The following is a 20,921-nucleotide window of genomic DNA, read 5'->3' as shown; positions in this document are numbered from 1 at the left end:
TTACAAACAAAATGAACAGCACAAGGGCTCTTTTTAATCACAGTCATCTAGCTTTATCTCACTGATGCCTTGCTGAAAGAAAATATCAGGTAGGTTTGCATTTATGTAATCTATATTGTGAAATTTTGCTAAGAAGGGTGCATTTTACTACACCCTATTATAATCCTTTCTTTCATTAAGATATTTGATAGATGTTCTCCAGCAAAACCAAAAATTACGGTCTCCTTTTAAATGGGAGTACAAATTTAGCTTTGATATTTACCTTCAATACTATGGCTAGAGAATTCACACATAATATTTAAGAAGAAATGCTACTAAACAATTCCTCTTTCCTACGGATGTGAACACATATATATATAATATATATATATATATGTATGTATATATACACAGTGCTATTTTAGAATACTTCCTATTTTCTTAGATCTGTAACCATACTTTGCAGCTTAAAGGGAAAAAAAAATAAAAGAGAGGTTTAATTATTGAAACTTGATAATTCAATATTGCATCCTGGAAAAAGTCATTCAATAAAAACTGAAACTACAGTTGTTAAATAATGCTGAAAAATCAATAAGTGGTGATTCATGTTTTAACTACCCTTGATAAAATGTTTTGTTTGTGTGGCTGCTGGCTTTGAATTTTTTTGTCCCCTGCAATGTATAATATAAAGTTATTCTAGGTAAGAAGAAATAATTGCCATTAAATTTCAAAAAAGGTTACATGTTTAAACTTTGATATCTGACTTCCAATTTGAAATATTCTGTTAAACTAAACTAAAGAAGTAGTGGTATTAAAAAAAAAGACAATTCAGCTTGCATTTCATTATGATTTTAATTTAAATCCGGAGAAGGCATTAGTATTTAAAGTTTATGTAGACTCCTCCTACTTGGCAGTTCCTACTCCTATGAATGTAAGTAAATCAGATCATGGCTATGCTGCCCTTCATCAGAAACCCAGACGGGCATCCTACGGATAGAAATACAGCAGAGCTCTAACTAAGGACTACGATAAAAGGTATCCAAGCCTTTATTCAAAAAAAGTGTAAAAATAGAAGGGAAACTAGGACAGATAAAGCAAGAAGGCTTGGAAACAAACATGATCTCCTGGGGAACTAAAAGAGAGTTTAATGATTTGGCTTTACGCTGCCTCATTACAATTCTAAGGAAGCAATCAGTTAGAACTGAGACAGCCAACTGGTTCAAAGCAGAGGGCTCCAAAATCTTTAATGCATTCTATATTTCTCTCTTGTCCTGCCAACAAAGAGAATCATGCAGATAACGGGTAATAATGATTATAGAGCCTGCATCTTACTGAAGCAGAAAGAAGAAGAAATATATTTTGTCAATAGATCTCAAAATGGAATATATAATGCCCTTCTCCCCCCATATAGCAGATCCTCCCCTCAACAAAATAACCTATGAATCTGTCTTTAAATATAGAGATCCTCAACCAATAGTGTTTATTGCTCTAATACTATTGTAACCTACTTTAAACATATTGTAATCTATTTTGAGGCCATTCATGGTAAAAAGCAGAATATCAAATGTCAATCAATCAATCAAAACACATAATAAATATCCCCTTCTCCCGTACTACTAAACTTTCCAAAGCTTAATGCAGATCCCAAGGTTTATCTCAGTCCATGTTAATTCATTTTAATATTGAGTCACTTTGCATGCAACACATTAATAGCTGACATTCATTAGACCTGAAATTTTTGCATTATTGGTAATGCTAAGAGGGCTTTATCCCATTTTTAATGCATGTTAAGCACTGAATTTGGCATTTAACATGGATTGATGCATCTAAGTAAACGGACCCATTAATAAAACAAAGTACACAAGTAGTTATGCATCAATTATTACATTTTGCTTTATTGCTAGAAACACTGTGCCAGATTTTCAAACGGATGCTGAGCACCCAACTTAGGGTGGCAAAACACTGCCAGCTATTTTAAATTCCTTTTTAGCCACCACCTAAGTTGACTAGTTTCCAGCTGAAAATAATCTTAAATCTTGCTAATGAAAATTTTGCCAGCTAGAGTTAACCCTGCACAAAGTTGGATGAAAGCTAATTTAGCAACTCTGACATAATCCTGCCTCCAGGAGCACTCAGAAAATCTAGATTTAGATACATAGCTGAGGGGGGCGGGAGGGGTAATTTTCAATCCCAGGGGTCTAGCTGCCAAACAACTAAGTAGATGTTTTTTTTGTCTGAAGCTGGTGAATTTTAGTGGGAAGGAAGAGCAGAATAAAGAAACCTGTGTAATGGATGGGGGAAATGGTGTAAGATAATTATATCTTTCTCTCTGTTTCAAGGAGGAGCCATGAATGGCTCTTCACTCTGAATGCTCCACTGTTGGCTGCAGCTAGTGAAACAAAACAATGGCAATTCCAAACATTATTTCCATGATATTATATTTGTGCTTTCTGCTGCACTAGGAAACTTTTGAGAAGGAGGTTCCTCGTTCTTCAACAGGCCTTCATATCGTTGGTACAATTATGAAAGAATGAAAAAGCAAGGTTTGTGAGAACATGGGAAGGGTACACTTCTCTTATGTGAATGCAGAGGTGGGTAGAAATTTAGATACCGGTGAGAATCTCCACCGAGTACTGGCAAATATTTTTTGCTACATAAGAAATATGTAACGGACTACATATAGCCAGATACTAAGTCATTTATGCAATTCTCAAATCACTCTAATGTTTATACCATAAAGGATGATAATCTTCAAATAGTCCATATATGAAAACCAGCAGGGATATGCCCAAGATACAATTTTCAGAGCAGATTTAAGCACAGAAGTCCACTGTGCAAATTATTCCACCAAACTGACCCTGCTAAAACGTTCACACAACTTCTACCTGAAAATTGACACATATACTTTTTAAAATCTGAAAGTATGCATCAGTTCAAACCCTCCGTGCAGTCCGATTAAAATGACTCATGAACATGACATATACGCACAGGTTTATTCACATGGGGTAGATTTTATAATTTTGCGCGAGCGCGAACAAAAGTACGCTGCATTTTATAAGATACACCCGTAGCCGCGCGTATCTTATAAAATCCGGTGTCGGCGCGCGCGCAAGGGGGTGCACATTTGTGCAACCTGCGCGCGCCGAGCCCAGCGCACGCTGCCTGTTCCCTCCGAGGCTGCTCCGATTTCGGAGCGGCCTCAGAGGGAACTTTCCTTCGCCTTCCCCCCACATTCCCCTACCTAACCCACCCCCCCGGCCCTATCTAAACCCCCCCCTTACCTTTGTTGGCAGATTTACGCCTGCTGAAAGCAGACGTAAATCTGCGCGCGCCAGCAGGCTGCTGGCGCGCCATCACCCGACCCAGGGGCTGGTCCAGAGGCCTCGACCACGCCCCCGGGCCGGTGCCACGCCCCCGGGCCCGCCCCCGAAACGCCGCGTCATTTACGGAACGCCCCTGACACGCCCCTTTTACGAAGCCCCGGGACTTACGCGCGTCCCGGGGCTCTGCGCGCGAGGGCCCTGTGCGCGTAAATCCGGCCGGATTTACGCGCGCAGGGCATTTAAAATCCGGCCCATATCGGATAGACAATTTTGTAAATGGCCATTTCTGCACGTAAAACACCCTTTCAACCACAGAAATCTCTTGGAAAATTACCCTCAATATCTTTTTGCTAAAAAGTTTTTGAATTAAAACAAAAGCAAAATATTAAAAGGGGCAACAGTTCACTATTTATCACTCTACATATTATCAAAATGCAGAATTTTTTTTTTGTGATGACAACTTTAAGAACCCAGGATTTCTGACTGTTATTTTAGCTTGCTTTCTTGGAAACCTTTCAGACTAGCATGCCCCCCTTATACAAGGGACTAGTAACATAAAAAGGTATTGGGCCTGTAGAAAAAAAAAGAGTTAGGTAGATGAATTCTCTAAAAATAAAACCAAATAATTAAACATCACGATGCCTATCCTGACTTCCTTAGTATCATATCCTTTCAACATAACATAGCAACGACTGCATAAAAAGACTAAATGGTCCATCCAGTCTGTCCAGCAAGTTTCTTATGGTAGTAACTGCCGCTTCACACAGGTTACCCCCCTTTTTTCTGTTAAGGGTGGTAACTGCCGCTTCACGCAGGTTACCCCCCTTGTTTCTGTTAAGGGTGGTAACTGCCGCTTCACACAGGTTACCCCCTTTGTTTCTGTTAAGGGTGGTAACTGCCGCTTCACACAGGTTATCCCCATGTTTCTGTTAAGGGTGGTAACTGCCGCTTCACGCAGGTGAACCTCATGTTTCTGTTAAGGGTGGTAACTGCCGCTTCACACAGATTAGCCCCTTGTTTCTGTTAAGGGTGGTAACTGCCGCTTCACACAGGTTATCCCCATGTTTCTGTTAAGGGTGGTAACTGCCGCTTCACACAGATTATCCCCATGTTTCTGTTAAGGGTGGTAACTGCCGCTTCTCGCAGGTAACCCCCATGTTTCTGTTAAGGGTGTTAACTGCCGCTTCACGCAGGTTATCCCCTTGTTTCTGTTAAGGGTGGTAACTGCCGCTTCACGCAGTTTATCCCCTTGTTTCTGTTAAGGGTGGTAACTGCCGCTTCACGCAGGTTATTCCCATGTTTCTGTTAAGGGTGGTAACTGCCGCTTCACGCAGGTTATCCCCTTGTTTCTGTTAAGGGTGGTAACTGCCGCTTCACGCAGGTTATTCCCCTTGTTTCTGTTAAGGGTGGTAACTGCTGCTTCACACAGGTTATCCCCCTTGTTTCTGTTAAGGGTGGTAACTGCCGCTTCATGCAGGTTATCCCCCCATGTTTCTGTTAAGGGTGGTAACTGCCGCTTCACGCAGGTTATTCCCCTTGTTTCTGTTAAGGGTGGTAACTGCTGCTTCACACAGGTTATCCCCCTTGTTTCTGTTAAGGGTAGTAACTGCTGCTTCACGCAGGTTATCCCCCTTGTTTCTGTTAAGGGTGGTAACTGCCACTTCATGCAGGTTATCCCCAAGCCTTATGTTAAGGATATTAATATTAAAACTCAAAACAGAGCAACTGTCAAGCCCATAAGAAAATTACAGCTAGCGACATTTTTACAGGGTGAGAAGCTTTCTTCATGATTCAGACAATGCTTCTTGAATGTGCTTTGCTTTTGGACTTGGCTGTAGAAGCAGTCCTGTGCTTTTTTTCCCCTAATTCCTGCATATCAGTACCCTGGACCGTAAAAGATGGGGCCCAGCATTGGTGGTTGTTTGAATCCAATACCCTGCCCCCCCCCCACCCCGCTGTCCACACAGAGAACAATGTTGCAGTTGCGTCAAAATTATCAAGACTAATTGGTTAAGATTAGTAATCCCCATGCACCCTTTTCTTCATTTTCAATTTCCAGCCTTTAGGGATCCACAGTGTTTATCCCCATGCTCTCTGTGAAGAAATATTTCCTGATGTTGGTTCTAAGTTGTCCTGCTTCATAACCCCTAATTCTATAGTTTCCTTTCCAATGGAGAAGATTTGTTGATTGTGCATCATTAAAACCTTTCAGATATCTGAAGGTCTGTATCCTATCTCCACTGCACCTCCTCTCTTCCAGGGTACACATATTCAGATTCTGCAGCCTCTCCTCAAAAGTCTTCAGATACTGACCCCCCACACCATTCTGGTTGCCCTTCTCTGGATCGCCTCAGTCCTGGCTATCCTTTTTGAGACATGGGCTCCAGACCTGAGTACTCCAGGTGAAGCCTCACCAAGGACCTGCTCAAGGGCATTATCATCCCCTTTTTCTTACTGGTTATTCCTCTCTCTTTTCAGCCCAGCTTTATTACTTACCACAGATGCCGACAGAGGAGAGAGAAGCAATTGGGGGCAGCCAGCTGAAAGAGGAACCCCCCTCAAATTCCTAGCTCCCCTTAGGCAGGTGGGAACCCCTTGCCAGGGCAACCGCACTATACCCTGCAGGGAACTGGGAGCAATACCTGAGGGAACTCGACTGAGAGGAGATCAGAGGAAAAATCCAAATTCCAAAATTCTCTTTTTCTTTTTAAGGATCAGGGCTTCCAATGGGGGAGTAACCCGAAGGACCTTTGCTCCAGGAGCCCAATAAACTCGACCAGATCTAGGCCCAGGCCCTTGGGAGTTGCAGAAGTCTGTACTCAACAGTCCACAGCTGCTGAAGGCAGTGACTACTGGTGGCCGCCTCAAACCACACCTCCCTTATAGTGGATGAGACATCATATGGAAAGTAAGGGAGGTGTGTCCTCCAACTGCAGAGAAGGGAAATCCCTAGAGTTACCCCAGGTCTAGCAGGAGAATAAGGAATAACTATTTATTGACTTTTCTTTCAGGAACTTGTCTAAACCCTAAACTCGGCTATGCTAGATGCCTTGAATATATCCTCAGGGGAAAAAAATTCAATAGTTTAATTTTGCATTGAGTTAAAAATATATATATTTTCTCCAATTAGTTTTAAATCTGCTACCTGTTAGTTTCATGGAGTGTCACCTAGTCCTTGTACTACTATCTGAAAAAGTAAATAACCATTCCCTATTTATCTGCTCCATACCACTCGTGATTTTATAAAATTTTGTCATATACCTTTCTAATCATCTTTTTTCCAAGTTGAACAGCCCTAGCCTGTTAGCCTTTCTTCATAAGGAATCAAGCTGTCCATCCACTTTATCATTTTTGTCATCATGCTCTGTATCTTTTCTAGATCCGCTATATATTTTTTTTTTGAGATGGCGCAACCAGAACTGAATGCAATACTCAGAAGCATTCTGCTATTTTTAATTTTGTTCTACATTCCTTTCTGAATAATTCCTAGCTTTCTATTTGCTGTTTTAACTGATGCTTACACACCGAGCTAAGGATTTCAACACATTGATTACAACATCGAGATCCTTTTCCTAGGTGGTGACTACCCGAGTCCTAATACGCAACCCAGCATTGTGTACCTATGATTAGGGTTATTTTTCCGTGTGTGTGTGTATCACTTTGCATTTGTCCACATTGAATTGCATCTGCCATTTAAATGCCCAATTATGTAGTCTGAAAAGGTCCTTCTGAAGTTCTTCATAATCTGCTTGTCTTTTAACTATTTTGAATATTTTTGTGTCATCTGCAAATTTGATCACTTCACTTTTTTCTCTGTTTACCAGATCATTAATGAATAGGTTAAAAACTGGTCCCAGTACAGATCCCTGAGACTCTCCACTATTTACCTCTTTCCATTGAGAAAACTGACCATTTAGTCCTATGCTTCTTGTCCTATCTTTTAACCATTATCCACAGTGGGGCAGATTTTCAAAGGGTTACATGCGTAACCCCCGAAAAGCTGCCCCTTCCACCCCCTGCGCGTGCCGAGCCTATCTTGCATAGGCTCAGCGGTGTGCGCAAGCCCCGAGACGCGCATAAGTCCCGGGGCTTTCCTGGGGGCATGTCAAGGGCGTGTTGCGGCCGGCGCATCATCGGGGGGCATTCCGGGGGTGTGGCCGCCGGCAGGTAGGTAGGTAGGTAGGGGGGGAATTAGTTAGGGCTGGGGGGTGGATTAGATAGGGGAAGGGAGGGGAAGGTGGGGGGGGGGGCCAGAAGGAAAGTTCCCTCCGAGGCCGCTCCGATTTCGGAGCGGCCTCGGAGGGAACGGAGGATGGCTGCACGGCTCAGCGTGTGCAGGCTGCCGATTTTGCGTAGCCTTGCGCGCGCCAACCCTGTATTTTATAACATGCACACGGCAGCGCACGCATGTTATAAAATCTACTCCCGCACGCACCTTTTAAAATCTACCCCAGTAAGACCTTGCCTCCCATCCCATGACTTTTTAGTTTACTTAGGAGTCTCTCAAAGGACTTTACTGAATGTCTTCTGAAAATCCAAATACACTCCATTGACTAGCTCATTTTTGTTCACATGCCTGTTCACACCTTCAGTGAATTTCAATAAATTAATTACACATGACTTCCCTTTGCTAAATCCATGATGGCTTTCCCTAATTAAAACAGGTTTTTCCATATGTTTAGTCATTTTGGTCTTAGCTATAGCTTCCACCATTTTACTGGCCACTGACATCAGGCTCACAAGTCTGGAGTTATTTAGGTCATCCCTGGAGTATAAAAATGAAGCCTAAAAGTTACCCATTTAACTTATTTATAACAACTTTCTCATATTTCAATTTATTGTACAAAGTTACCTTAAGCAGTATTGTCCAGAAATAATAAAATATGAAGCTTAGGACTTGTGTTTTCAAGAGCTGATGTCATAAGTCATTGTCATGGCCATTGACTATCAATGCCTGACAGTGCTGGACTCACAGCACTGCGATGATAACCAGGGAAAAAGGGCGCGAGTGGAGCATGAATATGAAAGGGGGAAGGGAGATGAGGAATAAGAAAGGTGGGAAGATTAGCTAGACAAGTGAGGAGGGGGGGGTGGAGTTTGCTGAAGAGCCGTTGGGAGACATTCGAAGGGAGAGCAGGGATTGGTCAGAAAGGAAGTACGTCAGCAAGGCAGAAGTCAGGGAGCAAGCTGAGGAGAGGTGCTCTAAACTTTTGTCCCGCCCGCCCGCCCTGACATTGTTATGGTTGTTGCAATGCTATGTTAATTGTCACAGTGGAGGAAAAACCCGAGCCCAGGTATGATGTAATGTGGGGGAGGGGGAGTGGGCAGGGGGAGGAGGGGGGAGTACCCTGTACAGCTGGAGGGGCTGCTACACGGGAGGACCGGAGAACTGCGGAGCTAAGGTTCTCGGTGGAGCTTGCTCTCGCTGGTACGAGGCGGAGCGAGCATAAATGGGGGAGGGCAGCTCCACCATTGGGGTTTAAGGTGGTGGAGGAGAAGGATGGGGTGGGAAGGACGGACGGGGGGAGGGGCACATGTTTGGTTATTGTTAAAGTTAATGCAAGGGCTCAGGTTATTGGTGTTATTAAACTGCGGCCTATTTTAACGCCAATCATTTGTGTGAGTTTTAATTTGGGGGGGTGGACAAAGCGAGCGAAAAGTCTTTTCTCCCTGAGTTATCTGAGCATACAGTCTAAAAAACAAAACAAAAAAAAAACCCCCAAAACATATCCTAAACACTGTGCATGTCAAAGGGGAATGTTAACCAATAATCAGAGGTGACAGAACATGAAAGACAACAATCACACACAGTTTATCCAAAGATCTCAATTTACAGATTTATTTTCTGACCAGAGAAACAAGTAAAAGTACTGCAGGATCTTCCTTGAATACATCATTGCCTTTAGGAATATGACAGACCACACTGCACCAAAACTGTGCCCCTCTGCCTCTATGACACAAGAGAAGAAGCAGCTAGATATTCTGAGCACCTTGTGATATATAGCAGCTTTTAATGGGGGAGTAGCTCAATGCCCTGACATCCCAGACTTGATCTCTAGTCTTACTCAGCAGTGGACACCAAGGCCATTCCAACATAAGACTAGGCACTAAGCACGCCCGAGATGCACTGCACACTCTGAACGATTGAGGTACGTTCAATTCTCTTTAAACAGCATTTTGGATGGGCGTGTATGTGTAGTGGAATAAGGTTTATGCATGAGTAATGTTTGTGAAAAAAAAATCCTCTATTCAGTAATTAAAATCAGGAGATACTTGCTGAACTTTTCTTCTCTCATTCTTTCAGAAAGGACTCTATAAGCTGTTAATTAAATCAAAACTAATGCTTTTTCCCCCCTCATTGCTATCAATGAAATTGTTGAGTTTAAAACTGTGTCCACTGTATACTGAATATTTCAAACTCACCCATGGAAATTAGTAATACTCACCGTGTTGCAATTAATCATTTTTCTGTGACGTGATCTTAATATTGTTTGAACTGTGCTCCTGCAATTCGCATAAGCCCCTGAGAGCAGCTATGTTTGGAAGAGTGTGGCAAATTACATCATACACATTAAATCCAGCTGGTCTACATTGACTTACATGTCGTAAATGGCATGTGCAAAGTAATTTGCAATGGTTCTTTCAAACAAAACCAATTGCTTGCTTATTTGGAAGAAAATTACTTAACGTAAAATAATAAAAGGAATCAGGATCAATAGTTCAGTTAACATTCATTTTGCAATTAGCTGCAAAACACTTTTGTTTACATTTCAACAAGTGACATACCTTACCCTGTAGTTATAGTCTAGAAACTGTTAGAGAAACAATGAGGAAATAGAAGGATTGTAGATCCATGTGCAGGTACTCTCACAGTATGAGGGGATTTTGACAAAGAGATCAAGGAACAGGATACTGCAACTACAGTACCCTGGGCAACTAAGAACAATTACAATTACATAAAAACATTAAAAAATGCCATGCTGGGTCAGACAAAGGTCCATCGAGACCAGCATCCTGTCTCCAACAATGGCCAGTCCGGATCTCAAGTACTCAGCAGATCCCAAAGTAGATTTCTTATTACTCACTCCCAGAGATAGCAATAGCTTTTTCTAGCCTTCCTGGTTAATAATGTTTTATGGACTTTTCCTCTAGGAACTTGTCCAAACCGCTTTTAAACCTGATATGCTGGCCGTCTTGACCACATCGTCTGCAAAATCAAGTAAAATTAAAAGCTCCAAGTGTAAACACCGATTCCAGATTTTCCAGCCAACTAAAGGATTGCTTGCAGCCAGAAGGAAGCTAAATTCCTGCCAAATTCTCAATCTCTTGCAACAAAATGTTGACCCTTTGGTGCTTAATTTCACAGATGCACTTTACACATCATAAGTACTGTCAAGTGTGTCCATGGAGAATACATAATTCATGGTCTAATTTGTTGAATTTGGAAGCAATAATGCAAATTAAGGGGTAGATTTTCAAAGGTAAGTGCGGGCGTTCATGTGCGCACGCTACCCAGCGCGCACACATGGACGCCTGATTTTATAACATGCAAGCGCAGGCACGCACATGTTATAAAATTGGGGGTCGGCACATGCAAGGGAGTGCACATAGTGCATCTTGTGTGCGCCGACACCCGTGGCCTTCCCCCGTTCCCTCTCAGGCCGCTCCGAAATCGGCGCATCCTGGGAGGGAACTTCCCTTCCCCTAATCTAACCTTCCCACCCCTTACGCTAACCTTTCCACCCCCTAGCCCTATTCTTTTTTTGTTATTAAAGGTTTTTATTGAAACAACAACAGAATGAAACCTACAGATCGGACCATACAAGTAGAAAATGAAGTATACATAAGAAACTGCACAAAGCTGCAATCAGAGCCAGGAACAACTGTAGGTGAAACATCACAGAATAGCAAAACCAAGTTGTTTATGTTTAATGAATATAGCCCCCCACCCCCCCTAGCTTCACAATGACAAAAGAAATTAGAAAAGCAGATCATACATGGAGTCACACAAAAGCATAGATATGATCCTATGGGTTACCCCCCGAGAGAAAAAAAATAAAAATATGAAAAGCGAAGGGCCCCTACCGCTAACATAATATTTAAGGCAAAGGACCCCCTGGCCCCCCAGAAAGCCATTGTTGGTAAGGGTGCCAAATCGATGTAAAACGGGAGACTGTCTTATTGTTGAATGCTGTAATTTTGGATAATAAATAAATTTTCCGCACTCTGTTGTGAATGTCCTCTATCTTGGGAGTTCTGGTGTCTTTCCATAAACGTGCGATCTCACAGCGGCCGGCAGTAGAGACAAATTGAACTAACTGATTAGAATCCTGCGAAAGCCCAGTGGGTGCCAAGCCCAGCAGGGCCTGAGCAGGGGTGAGCGAGGGCAGACCCGGGAAAAGCTTGCTCAACCAGAGGGACACCTGCCTCCAAACTAAACTGACATGGGAGCAGGTCCACCACATATGATAAAACGTGCCCTCCTCCCCACAACCTCGCCAACAAGTATCAGGATATAAAGGCAAGAATTTATGTAACTGTGAGGGACATTTGTACCAGCGGTACAAGAGCTTATACGAGTTCTCAATAAGAGAAGCAGCAATATGTCCCCTGCCCAGCCGGCGAAAGACCGACTTCCAACGCTGAGGGGTCCAGCTAACCCGAAGATCTTGCTCCCAAGCCGTCTGGAAGGTGTAAAGAGGGGGATCCCGTACCAATAACATTTGATAAAGCCTTGACAGCATTTTGTTGCAACTATGCGCCCGCTCTCAAAGTTTCTCAAAATCAGAGGGTTCCTGAGCGAGTGGAGTACTAAGCCCGGTGGCCTTAGCAAAATGCGCTAATTGCAAATAGGGGTACAACGCCGACTCAGGTAAGTCATAGGCTCGCTGAAGATCAGCAAAAGAGCGTAAAGCTGTAGAGCACCAAACATGTCCCCACGTCGTAATGCCCCGTCGTCTCCAGTCTAAAAAAATGGAGCTCTCACATCCCGGGCGAAAGGCCTTGTTGTAATATAAATGGGTACTGGCATGGTATTCCCTATTTCCCACCAGGGGAGCACCAAGGTGATGCCACAGGTGAAGCAGCATAAGTGTAGAGGGAGGCAACACCGCCCCTGGATTCACCGTCCAGGTGTGCTTAGGCTGCCAGATAAGGCTACTGAGTGGAACAGAGCCAAGAAGTTCCTGGTTAATAATAACCCACAGTTTCTGCCTACGGGATGATTGTAAATCCACCAGTTTTTTAAATTGAGCAGCACGATAGTAGCGGATAAGATCCGGAACTCCCAGGCCACCTCTACCTTTAGGTTGTGTAAGTACTCTACAAGCTACCCGGGGTCGCCTGCCCGCCCAGATGAAAACCATACACCTTCGCTGCCATTGTTTTAACATAGACATAGGGACCAACACGGGGAGTGTCTGAAAAAGATACAATAATTTCGGGAGGACATTCATTTTAAAGGCAGCCATTCTACCCAACCAAGATATCTGATATCGACTCCACTCCTCCATATCCTTTGCTAATTTAGTCCACAGCGGGGTATAGTTAATGGTAAGCAGATCTTGCGTTACACTAAGGTGAATGCCCAGATATTTAATTTGGGTTTTGGCCCATTTAAAGGGGAACAGCTCCTGAAGGAAATTGACCATGCGGGTATGTAAATTGATGTTAAGAACCTCTGATTTTTCCCAATTTACGGCAAAACCAGAAACCCTACCGAAAGCCTCCATCTCAGCAATAACAGAGTCGAGAGAGTCGGCTGGGTCTGAGAGCGTAAACAAAATGTCATCAGCATATAGGGATATCTTGGGAGACAAGGCGCCCATAGGTACCCCAGAAATGTCAGCATTGCCGCGTATGGAGATAGCAAATGGCTCAAGAAATAAAGCAAAGAGGAGGGGGGATAGCGGGCAACCCTGCCTAGTCCCCCTGCCCACATCAAAAGGAGCTGAGTAGCCTCCATTTACCTTTAAACATGCCCGGGGAGAGTGATAGAGCTGACCCAACCACTGCAAATAAGAGGAGCCAAACCCCATATGCTCTAAAGTCTGAAAAAGATAAGGCCAGTGCACTCGGTCGAATGCCTTTTCAGCATCAATTGACAAAGCCACTGCCGGGATGTTGTGTGTTTGGGCATACCAGATAATGTCCAAAATTTTGTGAACATTATCCGCAGTAGTCCTCCCAGGAATAAAGCCAGCCTGATCGAGCCCCACCAAGTGAGAAATAAAACAATTCAGGCGGTTCGCCAAGATTTTTGCCAGTAACTTAACATCAATATTCAATAAAGAAATGGGCCGATAAGAACCACAAACGGATGGGTCCCGGTCAGGTTTAAGTAATAGTGTAATGCCCGCCAAGTTGGCCTGGGCAGACAGGGACGACCCCGTTTTCAGGGAGTTGAAAAATTTCAACAATAGAGGGGCTAGGGCCGTAGCAAATAATTTATAAAACCGGGGAGTATACCCATCGAGGCCCGGGGATTTCCCCAGTTTGAGGGAGTCGATAGCGTCCTGAAGTTCCATAGCGGAGATGTCCCCATCTAAAAATTGTCGCTGGGCCGCCGTCAAGGTAGGGATGGGAAGCCGAGACAGGTATGCCTCAATCGAAGCTTCCTGTATATCAGGGTCGCCATGGTACAGAGCGGAGTAAAAACTTTGAAAGCAGCCCCGAATAGAGGCATTATCAGTAAGGAGCCCCCCAGAGGGATCCTTTATTTTTAAAATAGTGGCTTGTGCCTGCTTCCGTTTAAGGCTGTGGGCTAAGTAACGTCCAGCCTTGTTCCCACCCTCAAAAAATCGCTGTTGGGCCAATTCCAATTGATGGGCAATACGGGCAGAATCTAGGGCCATAATCTTATCCCGCAGCTCCTGGATGGACCCCCGCTGCGTAGAGCCAACTCCGTCCCTCATATGAGCCCGCTCCAACTTGGACAAGGCCTTCAGTAACGTCTGGCGCTCCAGCTCCCGCTGTTGCTTAACAAAAGATGCTCTCGCAATACAGGAGCCTCGTAGGACACACTTTAAACACTCCCACAGGGTCCCAGCCCCCACCTCCCCGGTATCATTATGAAGGAGAAATTCACGAATTTCCCGAGTCAATTGCTGCTGAAAGCTACCATCTTCCAGGAGGGAATCATTTAGTCGCCAAAAACGCTGACCTACATCAGACGGGCCCATACGCAATTTAAACCAGATAGGCGCATGATCCGACCAAACTATAGGTTCAATATCAACCCCTGTTACCGCATTAAGTTTGGTCCGGTCAAGCATGAACATATCCAGGCGGGAATAGCTATTGTGCGAGGGTGAGAAGTAGGTATAGCTGCGGGAAGTAGGGAAGCGAGAGCGCCAGACATCCACCCCAGCTATAAGCGTAAGAATCCGTTTGGGCGCCTTCCTGGCCAGGGCAGGGTCAGAGCTAGAACCCGCTGAGGTATCAAAACGGGGATGAAGCGTCAAATTGAAATCCCCCCCCAAAATAACACTTCCCTCCGCATGATCCATTAACAGCTTGTACAATTTAGTATAAAACGCTTCTTTCTGAGAGGTAGGACCATACACCGAACAAAGTGTATAAGACTCCCCGCCCAGAACTACATTAAGGAGAAGGTAGCGGCCTAACGGGTCACAAAGAATATTCCGGACCTCAAAGTGAATGTCTTTATGCACCAGGATTCCCACACCCGAATATCTGGAGGCAGGTGTCGCCACCGCCCAAAATTGATGGGGGTATTTTTCTGAGCGTAAGAGGCCCTCATAGCGCTGGCGTAGGTGAGTTTCCTGGACATAAATCACCTGGGCAGATAACCTGTCTATTTCCTGAAATAAGAGCTTCCGTTTCCTGCCTGAATTCAATCCCTTAACATTAAGGGAGAGGAAGGTAATTGAGGTCATAATCTTAATATCTCTGCACCTCCCCTCCCCCAATCCCACAGCCCAGCACCGAGAACCAAGAGTGCCGGCCCAGAAGAATCCGATAACAAAACCCCATACTCAGCCATACCCGTGTAATAGCCCGGCAGTCCACTTAAATAGAGGGAACCCCTGGCCATACTGACTACCACAGAACACTCTAAGAGCATGAAAGCCGGGCATTGTGAAGCTAAACCCCCCCCTCCCCCCCAGCAAATATCCTGGATGGTTCCACACCTTCCAGAGAAGAACATGGAGGAAGAAACCATGCCGGGGTGCGGAGTCTGCCCCCCCCCCCCCCCCGGAGCAATCAATTGATAATCATAAAGTCAGAATACACACTGTGACAACAGAATAAGTCCACCCCATGAAATAAGCGAACAGAGACGCTGAGGCACATCTGAAATGGCAGTCAGTTTCACGACAACTTAGTCAATAAGAGCCCTGAGAACTGGATGGGCCAGGCAATTCAGGTGAGGGTCCCAGATTCCCCGTGGTCGCTGGCATTCCTCCGAAGCCGACGGCCTCCTTTGGTGACCCGTTGCCAGCGTGGGGCGGCTGGTCTGGAGCCGGAAGCAGCCACCTCTTTAGATATCGGAATATCCGCAGTAATACCCACGGCTTTCAGGGCTGGCACCGCATCTTCCAGACTGTGAACTTTATAGGATTTCCCATCCACTTGGAACCAGAGGCCGAAGGGGAACAGCCATCTGTAACGTATGGAAGCACTGGCCAAAGCAGAGGTGACCGGGCGCAGAGCCATTCGTTTGCGCAGGGTACTCGCCGCCAGATCTGCAAAAATGGAAATGTCATTCCCCTCCCAACTCCAAACACGCTGCTTCCTGGCCGCTGCAGCGATCCTCTCCTTATAAGCATAAGAGTGAAAACAGACTACAATGTCACGTACCCGGTTGCCGGACTTGGGTCCCAGGGACCGATGCGCTCGTTCGATCCCTGAATCCAACGCAGGACCCTCGCTGCCAGTCTCCGAATTCCCAAGAAGCCAGAGGCATATTTTTTGAATAATAGAGACACAGTCCTGATATTCCTCTGTTTCAGGCACACCTTTAAAACGAAGGTTACAGCGTCTGGTCCTGTTCTCCAAATCCTCGAGTTTGTCCTCCAAGGTCGTTTGTGCGGATTTTAATGCGGTCACCTCCAGCTGCTGCTGCTGCCAGCGCTCCTCGTGCTCATCCAAGCGAAGGTCCGCGTCATCCACACGGCGGCCCAAGGCCGCGTTGTCCTCCCGCATTTCCTGCAGCTTTTCAGCGATTTCCGTTTTAAAGCCTTTAATATCGCGTCGCAGCTCCATAAACCAGGAGCGCATCTCGGATCGGAGGGGACGCTCTGGGTCCGGGAGGTCTTTGTCGGATTCCACGTGCTCCGGGTCCTCCTGCTCGACTGCCACCACCATTTTAGGGCCCTGGAGGTCCGGCACCTCTCCCCCTTTGCTGTATTAAAATTTTGCAAAGTCCACGGTTTGTTTTTTTTTTGTGCCATGGCCCCACAGCGTTCCGCTTCCCAAGCGCCCAAAAATCACCACGATTCGGGTGGGTGGCACAGTGTTTTTGTAGCGAAAAGTGCTCCGGGGCTGAGAGCTCCTCTAAGAAGCAGCCGGCATGGGAAGTGATGTCACTTCCTCCCCCTAGCCCTATTCTAAAGCTCCCCTCGCCAACCTCTATCTTACCTTTTGCGCCTGCCTCTGGGCAGGCACAAGTTGCACAAGCCGGCAGCCTGTCGGCATGCGATCCTCCAACACAGTGGCAAATGGCCTCTGTGCTGGAGGCCTCTGGCCCCGCCCCTTTTTTGAAGCCCTGGGAATTAGACCTGTCCCGGGGCTTTACGTACGTCGCTGGGCCTTTATAAAATAGGCCCGGCGCGTGTAGAGCTTTTAAAATCCAGCCCTAAGGGCTGAGTTTTCAAAAGCATTTACATGCATAAAACCCATTTTTCTGCACGCAAGTTGGCTTTTGAAAATTGTCCAGGGGTATGTGCAGGCAGAACAGATTCTGTGCATATTTTTCTGCACAAAGCAAAAAGGCGTTCCAGGGTTGAGGAAAACATTTTGAAAGTATGTGCGTAAATGTCTGTATACACATAGTAACATAGCAATTATGGCAGAAAAAGACCAAATGTTCCATCCAGTCTGCCAACAAGCTTCTTATGGTAGTAACTGCCGCTTTGTGCAGGACACCCCCATGTTTCTGTTAAGGGTAATAAGTACCTCTCTGTGTAGTTACCCCTAACTCTTATGTTAAGGTTAGGAGCTGCCACTCCGTGCAGGTTACCCCCATATTTCTGTTAAGGGCAGTAGCTGCCTCTCCGTGTAGTTATCCCCAAGTCTTATGTTAAGGGAAGTAACTGCCTCTCCGTGTAGTTATCCCCAAGTCTTATGTTAAGGGCAGTAACTGCCTCACCGTGTAGTTATCCCCAAGTCTTATGTTAAGGGTAGTAATTGCCTCTCCGTGTAGTTATCCCCAAGTCTTATGTTAAGGGTAGTAACTGTCTCTCCGTGTAGTTATCCCCAAGTCTTATGTTAAGGGTAGTAATTGCCTCTCCATGTAGTTATCCCCAAGTCTTTTGTTAAGGGTAGTAATTGCCTCTCCGTGTAGTTATCCCCAAGTCTTATGTTAAGGGTAGTAATTGCCTCTCCGTATAATTATCCCCAAGTCTTATGTTAAGGGCAGTAACTGCTTCTCCATGTAGTTACCCCCAAGTCTTATGTTACGGGTAGTAACTGCCGCTCCCTAGCAGGTTACCCCCATGTTTCTGTTCGGGGTAGTAATATTAACAATCAAAACCAAGCATTGTCAAACTTATGACAAAATTATTTACATCTGCTCCCTAACAAGTGTAAATGTGTGCATGTATTTCATGCAGGGAAATGTCTACCCACTAATTTTCAAAGCAGACTTAAGCGCAAGTCCACTTTGAAAATTTGGGCTAAAGTCTGCTGGTACTTTCTACATGCAGACTTTAGCCCTACATATGCTAATATAAAATCACCCTCTAAATATTTTTTGTGCTTTCATTGGAGAAAACACAGATATGAGCTATACTTCATCCCTAAAAATGGCCTTATGATAGTGAACTGTAAGTACAAAATGTACAGTGTTAGGAAAGCAGAGTTGCTTACCTGTAACAGGTGTTCTCCCAGGACAGCAGGATGTTAAGTGCTCACATGTGGGTGACATCATCAGATGGAGCCCTGTCACGTAATACTTTTGTCAAAGTTTCTAGAACTTTGACTGGCACACAGCATGCCCAGCATGCCACTAACCCTGTGGCCACCAGGGGTCCTCCTTTAGTCTCGATTATAGCAAAAAGTACGAGCAAAAAATAACATAAGAAAACATTATAGAACCCAAGTCCGCGGGCTGGCGGGTGGGTTTCGTGAGGACTACCATCCTGCTGTCCTGGGAGAACACCTGTTATAGGTAAGCAACTCTGCTTTCTCCCAGGACAAGCAGGATGGTAGTCCTCACATGTGGGTGAATAGCAAGCTACAGGCTGAGTCATACGAATCAAGCCAACTAGCACACATCATGTGCAACAGGTACAACAACTGAAGTGCTGTTGGCAAGGATGAGGCAGCCTGAAATTCACAGCGGGTCGAGGTAGGACGAGTTGGGTTTCTACACTGGGAATAAATTCCTTCGGACAGACTGGCTAAAGACAGAGTCTTGTCATCCAGCCTTCTCTAGACAGTACTGAGCTGCGAAGGTGTGGAGAGAGCTCCACGTTGCAGCCCTGCAGATGTCGGCAATCGTTACTGAATGGTAGTGTGCTATTGATGTTGTCATGGCCCTGAGTGCGCCTTCACTCGTGCCTGAAGTGGAAGGCCTGCTTGTTGGTAGCAGAATTCAATACAGTCTGCCAATCAGTTGAAGAGTGTTTGCTTGCCCACTGCAGCTCCAAGCTTGTTTTTGTCAAATGAAACAAAGAGTTGGGTTGTCTTCCTATGGGTAGTAGTGCAGTCTAAATAAAATGCTAGTGCACGCTTACAGTCCAAGGTGTGTAGAGCTCGCTTACCTGGATGAGGTTGAGGCCTTGGAAAGAAAGTGGGCAAGACTATGGACTGATTTAAGTGAAAATCTGTTACCACCTTAGGAAGGAATTTAGGGTGAGTTCGGATAACCAACCGGTTATGGAGGAACCTTGTGTAAGGTGAGTAGATCACAAGGTGGCTTAAGCTGTATTAAGCCTCTCATAAACCGACTCACCAGGGGTTGAGCCATTACCGGTGCATCCCCATCTCCTTGATGGTAAGCAAAGATGGAACTGAGGGGTACTCATATGGAGGAAGTCTGTAGGCCAGATTCCGAGAGGTGCCAGAGATAATCTAAGATTGCTGGTGTGGGGCAAGAAAAGGGGTTAAGGTCCCTTTGAGTGCACCACCCTGTAAACCTTTTCCATTTAGAGCAGTAAGACTTCTGCATGAAAGGCTTACGTGAACCTACAAGAACTTGAGAGACGCTAGTAGAAAGGTTGAGGGGTTGTAGAATCAACCTTTCAACATCCAGACCATCAGGGATAGGGTCTGGAGGTTCAGGTGGCGTAACTTGCCGTGATTCTGTGTTATGAGGTTGGGCGCTGTGCCCAGGCGAATGGGTTCCTGGACTGAGAGGTCAAGAAGTATGGGAAACTAGACTTGGCATGGCCAATACGGGGCTATGAGTATCATTAAGCCTCGGTCCTGTTGTAGCTTCACGAGAGTCATGCTGATTAGTGGACTCGGAGGGTACACATACAGCAGGCCTGTGTTCCAGGGGCAGGCGAAGGCATCCATGGTTGGTGCTCTTCGGTCCCTATTAGGGAGCAGAAGCGTTCTACTTTGCGGTTTTGTTCAGACACAAAGAGGTTGATGGTCGGCTGACCCCATCGGTGGAAGATTCTGCTCACAACAGAGGGATCCAGAGACCACTTGTGGGACTGGAAACTTCGGCTGAGGCGGTCCGCTACTGCATTCTGTGTGTCTGCCAGATAAGTGGCTCACAGTTGTATTGAGTGTGACAGGGCCCAGGCCCAAATTTGTGCCGCCTCTTGGCAGCGCAGATAAGAGCCCGTGCCTTCCTGTTTGTTCAGGTACCACATTGCTATTTGGTTGTCTGTTTGAATCAAGACTACCTTATTGGATAGGCAGTCCCTGAATACATAAAGGGCGTACCGCATCGCCCGAAGCTCCAGAGCCAATCTGACAGATTGCTTCGGTTTTTGTCCAAGTCCCTTGGGTTTGAAGGCCTTCAACATGGGCTCCCTAACCTAGGTTGGAGGCGTCCATGTTAAGGTCACCTGAGGAACTGGTTGCTGGAAGGGGAGACCTGTTTGTAGGTTGGTCTTGTGCATTCACCAAGTAAGGGACAAACGAAGCTGACTGGTTATGTGGACAAGGGACGTAAGCGGCTGAGTCGCTTGATGCCACTGAGACTTTAAAGTCCATTGTGTCAGTCTCATGGCTAAGCGTGCCATTGGGGTGACATGGATTGTTGATGCCATGTGGCCAAGCAACTTGAGTACTTGGCGAGCCGAGTCTGTTTTTCGACTGTGGATAGAGATGGCAAGAATGGACAGCATGGTTGCACGGTTGTCGGGTAAGAACCCTTTGGCTACTGTGGTGTCTAGGTCTGCTCCTATACAGGAGAGATGGTGAGACGGTGTCAAGTGGAATTTCGGGTAGTTGATCAGAAATCCCAGTGAGTGCAGG

The 20,921-nt window shown here is 45.5% G+C and overlaps 1 protein-coding gene across 4 annotated transcripts in view; it reads right to left on the bottom strand.

Annotated features, from left to right (window-relative positions):
• The window catches only part of CEP89 (centrosomal protein 89), a 491,071-nt gene that overhangs the window by 69,142 nt on the left and 401,008 nt on the right, over positions 1-20,921 (bottom strand). The window lies entirely within an intron of this gene.

The sequence above is a fragment of the Rhinatrema bivittatum genome, chromosome 7 (assembly GCF_901001135.1).
Source record: "Rhinatrema bivittatum chromosome 7, aRhiBiv1.1, whole genome shotgun sequence".
Lineage (NCBI taxonomy): Eukaryota > Metazoa > Chordata > Amphibia > Gymnophiona > Rhinatrematidae > Rhinatrema > Rhinatrema bivittatum.
The sequence above is the reverse complement of the archived record's forward strand: the minus strand, read 5'-3'. Positions and strand labels throughout refer to the sequence as shown.